Here is an 8,062-nt window from a genome sequence, read left to right on the forward strand (position 1 = left end):
CAACGTTCTCGTTTATAATAGCGTACACAATGTGGCAGGGGCGCGTTATTTATAACAAACGAGCCATTATTTTTTTAAATAAACGCCAAACTCGACAAATATATATATATATATACAGGTATTGACTGCCTCAGCAGCGCATATCCGCACTCTAAATTCTTTTCTTCGCTGCAGAGTGCAGCTGCAACCGCGAGGAAAAACTTGGTCGAAGCATCGCTCCACCTATATATATATATATATATATATATATATATAATACACTGCGGAATTTCTCATAAACGCGATAAAAGTCCCTGCAACTCGTCTTATTATTTTATAATTACAGCAAGGTAATTAGACTGTTGCATGGCGAACAACCGCAGCTGTCCAACCGCGGCGTGTAGCGAGTAAAAGTGGCCGTTGGACGTCGCGTTTAATCCTTTTTTTGCTTTATCTCGATATTACCTTCCCCCCCACATCCACATCCATCACGCTCCAGCCCATAAGAGAGTCTCTCGCTAAACAAGAACCAATATCCCAGAGAGCCAGGCTCTATATACCTTCCTCCTCTTATTCCTCAGCCTCTTCCTGCACTTTCTCGTTTCTGCCTAAGAAAATTATTCAGCTAAGCAGGTATAACTGTGAGGATGGAAACGACAGCGAGTCGGCTGTCGGATAGAAGCTGACGTACGAGATGAGGAAATTATGCAGTTTCGCGCGAGCTGGTAAAATTAAGCTACGCGAGTTGTGACGTCATTGCGACGATCGACGCACACGCAAGATGTTCGATGCGAACTTGGAAAATATCTCGCACCTTCTTATAGTCTTATATTCTATATATATATATATATATATATATAATAGTTTTTATGGCCGTCGCGGCCGGCGACTCGCGCCTCCAATTCTCTCATATTATAATTTCTCAGTTCGTTTAAAATTGCATCGTGATTAACCTATAATATTTATTTAACAAAGTCTCTCGATTTTTTTAATACGCATTGCAGCCTAAAATCCACTCGATTTCCAATTGGTTATTACGGTGCACAATGGTAAAATTGTATGGAAACTGAACGCGTCGTGGAGAAAAGGAGGAAAAGTTATAGCTCCCCCCTCTTTTAAATTGTTATAGATATATGCCACTATTATTGGCCGCCGTTCGGCCATTTAAAAAAGGAAACATTTCACACTGTCGTATATTATTCATCGCTTTACTTTAGCGAGCGATCGCGAATTGTAAAATTGATACGTTATTGTCTCATCTCGCGATCTCGAGCTGGGGGATTTATATACATGCAGGTGACATGACAGATTCCACTGTCATAAGTTTTAAACTATATTCTCACACTTGTATTTTCTCCCTGCTTTTATTATATTTTGATCGAACCGTTATTGTTTTTCGTGTAAATAAGCTGCACTAGCTTTCTCTATACTATATATATATATATATATTACTACAAAGTTGTAGGTTGCAATTTTGTGTAAATTATGCGCCTAATAACTATTCGTTGTTGCAATAGTTTAAATCCAACCACGCAACCATTCTTTCAACTTGTCCACAAGTTAAATTTCTATATGTAAGAAAATGATCGAGGGTATATATATATATATATATATATTATGGAGACTTGGAGCGAGGCCTGAGCATAGGGGCTGGAGGGAGAGGATTGTATCTCGCGTAATTCACCCACCTTGCGTATTATTAAGGTGTGTAAATAATAGCGCAGCAGCTCCTCAATGCTTACATTGTTTTAATGTAATGATCGAGCCACACTGCTGTATAATTATTCGCTGCGTTCGAGTATTTTCAGCTGCGAAACTTGGGGATAAATATACAGCTATATATATAGATATAGAAAAATTTGAGCAAATATATATACATATATATAGCAAGCTAAGGATAAAATAATCAATCTGCAGTCACGTTTTCCATTCACTTGCATATAAGCAATTTTATAGATTCGTCACTTGAAAAAAATTGGAAAACTTTTCTATCGCGAAAATAAAATGTTATTCGTCAACGTGCAATTTAATTTTCACAAAATTAATAAATATTATTAAAATATCGATACACGATATCCGCTATCCTTGAATATCGAAGAAATCTTATAAGTATTGATTTAAAATGAGATATACGGTTATTAAAACTTAATTGGAGAATCATGTTGAAAACAGTGAAAAAATCATTTCTACCAAGTTTGATTACTGAGTTTTAATGATAAATTTAGAGCATAGCTGTAGTTATCATTGATATACATTTTTATGGAATTGATTGAGAAATGTTTGGTTCAAGATTTGAAAAGTTGTTGAATTATCGCAAGTATATATATGAACAAAGTAGCGGCGTGGAAAGTTTGCAGAGGATCTTTGTGGCTTTGTCGATGTAGCGGCGGCGCTACCTATAGTATGTGCGCGCGCCCTCGTGCTTCGGGAGGATGAGGAAGGAACGTAATGAGGCGTGTAGAGATATTGAACAGAGAGAGAGAGAGAGAGAGAGAGAGAGAGAGAGAGAGAGAGAGAGAGAGAGAGAGAGAGACTGGCTGGACTGGAGTGACCGAGCGTATGTGTAGGTGTAACGTGACTCGGCGAGCTGCTCCCACAAACACAAAGAAAACCCAACAAAGATCCTATTATATATATATATATATATATATGCGATGCAATATAGGAAAACTTGGTGAAATGTTCGAAAACGATAATAGAAATTAGATGATTAAATATATATGTTTATTAAAGCAATACCCGGCTTATACTATATAGGTTGCTTACACGATACACAAACATTCCGTAAACATAATAAAACTCCAGGAAAACTATTGCGTTATATAATAGAAATCAGTGAATCATCGATAACGAGTCACGAGAATAAATATATACTTATATATACCTATATCTTGATTAGAGAACAACGAGAGAAATATGTGTATAGAAATATGTTGGAAACACAAAGAAAATTGAGAAGAAAAAGAGTGCGAGTTGGAAATGAAGAGCGAGGTACGCTATAGTAGAGCCTCCGATGGAAAATATTGCATAAATAATTACCTTTTAAATGTATATTTCATATCGGAGATAAAAGAAAGTCTGCTGCAGCTCTCAGGGATGCTGCAATTACAGGGATAAGGTGGAGTTGCTACATTTGCACGCACACACACACACACACGTAGAGGCGCAAAGAGCTGCTTCGGGCTTGCTCGGATTAATGAATCTCGAGGAGCAGCCAGTGGTGGTCAACCTGAGAAATTCTCTGCTTGGAATATATATATATATATATATATATATATATTGTGCAGCAAAGCCAATTAAATGCAGGATGAAGAAAACTAATTGCACGACGTACAACGGAAAATTAAAAAATGCGCGAGCCAATTGGGCATAATCGTCTTTTAACGTGCTGAAATTTCATTTTCACGTTAAGAAATATTTACAAATCCTCGCATTAATTAGTTCGACGCATTATCTTCCGGAGATGAAGGATTAATTAATTTCCTTTCGGTTTTAGTCGTTCGTCCAACTGTGGCGAATCATCGCGATTCCCATTGGCCTTGCAAAAAAATGCGAATCATTTTTCGATTACACGAATTATTGATAAAATTCTATAGAGGTATTTGCAATTTTTTTCGCATCCTTTGTATATATATATGTCGATTAGAGGATCTCGAGCAACGATACATGGATCGCTCTCTCAAAAATTTGTCCAATTGCACACGGGAAAAAATGGTTGACGTATATATATATACGATCTCTCAATTGTCATCCCTGCGGGCCGTGGGTCGCGATCGCGCGGCGTTGACAAATGATAAGCATCGCTATACGGTAATTAAGCCGATGTATCGCCCGATCGCGGCTCGAATTAATGCAGGCCAATAATTTATCGGCGAATCCTCAACGTCCATCCGGCATTCCGGAAAATCCCGGATTTCAACTGTTTCGTCCATGTAACGACCAAAAATCTCTCCCGATCACCATTTCACTTAAGCCAAATAAAACTACCATTATCATCATGGAATTTATACTTTTATATGACACATGCAATTTGTTGAAAATTTCAAATATCTTTAATTTCGGTGAATGTAAGTTCATCGGGTGATTCCGGCTACATATACTATTTACAATTAGATGTTTGCTTCTTGCCAAATGATTCCTTTTCCCTCGATTAATTAATACATTTGATCGATTAGTATCGTACATTCTAACTGTGCCTTTCAAAGAAAATAACACCGGATATTGAAAATCAGACGAACATCCTTCATTCTTTTTTTCGAAACCTTATCCGTCCATAGAGTATTGGTTAGATAAGTTTAATATCGGAGCTAGTTAATTAGTTTGTTTGATGGTCTAGAGAGGGGGGGGGGGGGGGGGAGTAGTGTTGCGAGAGAGAGATCGCACCAACCAATCGTCCAATTTCCTATTTAACAGCGCACACACACACGCGCGTTACCAGTGTGCGTCCTTCCAGCACTGGTCCAGCGTCCACGGCTTACATTCCCGATCGTAAATCAGGGAGAGCGAACTTAACCTCTTTGCGAAAAGGTGACGATTGAATAAATCCCGTAGCATATCAAGGGCCTGACATTGCTACCATTTGCACACTCGTAATAAATCTTGCATGGCGTTGGCGCGGCGCGCCGCATTTGTAGCGCGATAAAGCGCCACAGCCAACGAGAGTATCGCTTTATAAACGAGGTTAGAGGTAGGTCCTTCAGCCTTTTACTCGCGCTACGCCGCGCCGGGACCGCGAGGGAACGATAACTCGCTTTAATTTGACAGTTAATTAGCGCCAATAGCCAATCGATTCTTTCTTATTCTCCCATCTTTCCCTTCAACTCCCCCCCCCCCCCTCCCTCCCCTTCTCTAAAGGCATCAACGGTAAATTTATATTCAAGCAGTTCGAATACAACACTGCAATCTCCTTTTCTAATAATCATGCTATGCAACGTTATAAAAACGTATCGTTTATAAAATTTCGCTACGAACCAACATTGTTATTCGCTATATGCACACCTACACGTTGGCAGTCAGGTAGGAATGTGTAGCTATATATACACAAACAAAAAAAGTCCGGAAAAAGTGACAAAATTTATCGATAGTCAGCGCTGATATTGTGCACATGCATCACTACACATTCTTACCTGACTGCCAATGTGTAGGTGTGCGCGTAGCGAATAAGAACGTTGACTTGGAGAACCGTGTGCCGTCGAGTTTCGTCCGAAAATAGGCAAATTTTTAAGAAGTTTCTGCAATGGACGTACCGAGGATCTCCACTGAATATTGCAATTTCCAGCCACAAAAGTGAATAAATAAATTGACGCGGTTTTCTCCAAGGCGTGCGATTATCTTTATTCTCTCTATTTATCCAGCGAGTCGATCTACCGTCCTCCTCTCTCCTCCATCTCTCGTATATATGGTTATCTTTGTCTCTCGGCCGCTCGCTTCAAGTCGCAAATGTTGTATTTATCAGAAAAGCACCACCCTCTCCTCTCTTTGCTCAGCGACGAAGCAACGACGCGAGAGAGTTGCTTGAAAAAACATCGCGTCGACATTTATCGTTGTAATAACACGAGGTTAAAAATAATGTAAAAAAAGGAAGAGTCTGGCTAGTCGGGTCAAGAATGAGAATAAATGAGCAAGGATGGCTTAATTATCGGATGGCTAATCTTGGAGAGGGATTGTAAGAGAGATTAAGGTGGGGGGGGGGGGGGGGGCGATATAGAAACTAGGATGGAGTAGGTCAATTTGATTGGGCTTTTAATGATAGGAGGGGTGGGGGACATTTTCTCTCTCTCGCTTCTCTTTAATAAAGCTCATCGCTCGACGGATCGAAAGTCGCGGCAAGGTTAACCAATTTTGTTCGCCGTCAGTCACCATCGACTTCCTTCCGCTTTAGCGTGTCTCAGCAAAGATCATCAGCGTCGTTGAAAAATTTGTCCGATCGCTCGTCAATGTTATTCGAGTTATAGGGCTCCGGGAAATTCCGTGAATAATTAGTTGATTTTTGTTAGAAACGCAAAGGTCATTGGGAGAGGTTGAAAGATGTAATTTGGTAAACAAAAGAAGAAAGAAGAAAAATTCGTTCAAAATAATTTTTATCGATTCTTATATAAAATGCAATAAAACAAAACTGCTTTCGCGATGGAAACCAGCGAGGTGGAACAAAAAACTGAAAGGTTGTTACGAAATAGAAGGAGAGAGAGAGAGAGAGAGAAAGGATGACCATTGAATAATTTCACGTCGAGGAACGTTCTACATATTCAAACACGACACTCAGTCACGAACGTTTGAAATAAACGACGAGACGCAGGTTTACAGGCTGAGAGTTGTGCAACTTGTAAAAAAAAACGCCTTTTTTCACCTCCAATACGCGTCTAACACTGCCCAGCCTTATCCGCAGTGTTTATATACAAAGGGATTCGAAATAATGAGAAGAATTATAAGAGTGCTTTATAACAGTGTTTTATGGATGAATTTAAAATTTCTATCGATGCATAAGACTTTTGTTATTTTGTAATTCGGAGAAATGGTGCGCGGAGTCAGGAGAATCGGGAGCTGCCTCCTCGTGTTTTTCTTACACTTTTTTTTTTCTAGTAGTCAACTGTCATGTGCGTGCGTACGTAGACGCGCGAATTTCGAACCAGCTTGGATCGATCTTAATTTCCACGTCGACTGCAATTCGACCAGTCATTCGGCCTGCTAAACATCTAGAAACACCAATGTCGACGCTTTAATTTATTCCAGTCTCCGCACACGGAATAAATTAGAATTAAATAAACCGGAAACGCGCGCGATGCTGAATCGATTAAAAAAAAACTCGGAGCGAGCGCACAATAACTATTGCGCAAAAAAATAGGCTGATTTAACGGCACGAGCTCGATTATCGAAAATAACCATGCATCTTCCGCATCCGCGACAAACATTATAAGATTAATCGTTTTGCAGCGTTAGCGAGATACTCCAAAAAACCACTGTTTGTCGAGACTCTCAAGGTCGCGCGTTCTGGATGGAAGTGGAGATGTCAAGAGAAACGCATACACGCACACACGCGCGCACACACGCGCGCACACACAGACGCACAGCAGTGTTGTTACAAAAAGGAAAGAAAAAGAAAAGAAAATCTCACCCGTGAAGCTGGCAGCAGTAGTTTCCAGAAGAGAAAAACTGGAGCCGAGGAAAAACCCGGTAAGATAACTCGTAAAACTGGAGTTACGCAACAAGCAACTAGTGGCACACGCGACAAAGATTGAAAACAAAACGTCAGTTGTCGTGGTCGGCCTGAAATTGTCAGACTCCGAGAATGAAATGGAAGAAAAAGGTTCGAGAATGAAACGGTTGTTCGTTGAACCAGGATCTTTCGTCTACGGGATGCAAATGGGAATCGATGGATGATTCGAGAGGTCTCTTATTGTCCTATAAGTACGAGCGAAGAAAGTGACAGATACGAAAAAAATCGGCAAAACCCACTTTGCAGCCACACTCTTTCGCCACACAATCGACACTGACGACTGGCGTGAGTGGCGAGAGTGGCGAGAGTCGCGAGAGACGGCCGAGACGACCGAGACGGCCACACGGACCACCTGCCCTGCCGACCGCGTCCGAACGACCGCTCGGCCCTTTCCGTGCGACTTCGCTAGATTCTCGGATCCAACAAACATGGCCGATCGTAGCCACTAGTGCCATCTATAGATCCATCCACTTATCATGATCCATCCTCTGCAAAATTATCGTGACTCCTCACATTGTGATAAAAAAATCCACGGCCCCCTCCCCGCCCCCAGTACATCCAAATTATCCATAAAAGCCATGTAAACTTTTACAGGCTCTTTTCAAAATGAATCAATCTAAACCTCAGCTCATTGTGTGTTCGTTGTTAAATCCATTCGTTACAATATAACCATTCTAAATAAAAGACCCGTTAATGTTAAAGTTTGTCTTACTTTCCATAAAACTGAGTAAAATTATATTTATGAATATCTTTGGAACTCGGGACGAAATTATAGTAACGTATTCGATAGTTTTGAGGTTAGATATTTGTAGATATCTTTGTAGGATAAAAATTATAGTTGTGAAAAATACTAGAGTATGCGTAGATTGT

The 8,062-nt window shown here is 40.2% G+C and overlaps 1 protein-coding gene across 1 annotated transcript in view; it reads right to left on the reverse strand.

Annotated features, from left to right (window-relative positions):
* Positions 1–7,555, reverse strand: part of Ntan1 (N-terminal amidohydrolase 1) — a 39,356-nt gene extending 31,801 nt beyond the window's left edge. The window contains exon 1 of the mRNA XM_066745671.1: positions 7,091–7,555. The gene's annotated coding sequence lies outside the window, so the exon portion shown is untranslated. The remainder of the gene's footprint in view (positions 1–7,090) is intronic.
* Positions 7,556–8,062: the final 507 nt, after the last annotated feature.

Source organism: Prorops nasuta, unplaced genomic scaffold, assembly GCF_024137725.1.
Source record: "Prorops nasuta isolate Cenicafe-Biocafe unplaced genomic scaffold, Cenicafe_Pnas_1.2 PNAS00072, whole genome shotgun sequence".
NCBI classification, from domain to species: domain Eukaryota; kingdom Metazoa; phylum Arthropoda; class Insecta; order Hymenoptera; family Bethylidae; genus Prorops; species Prorops nasuta.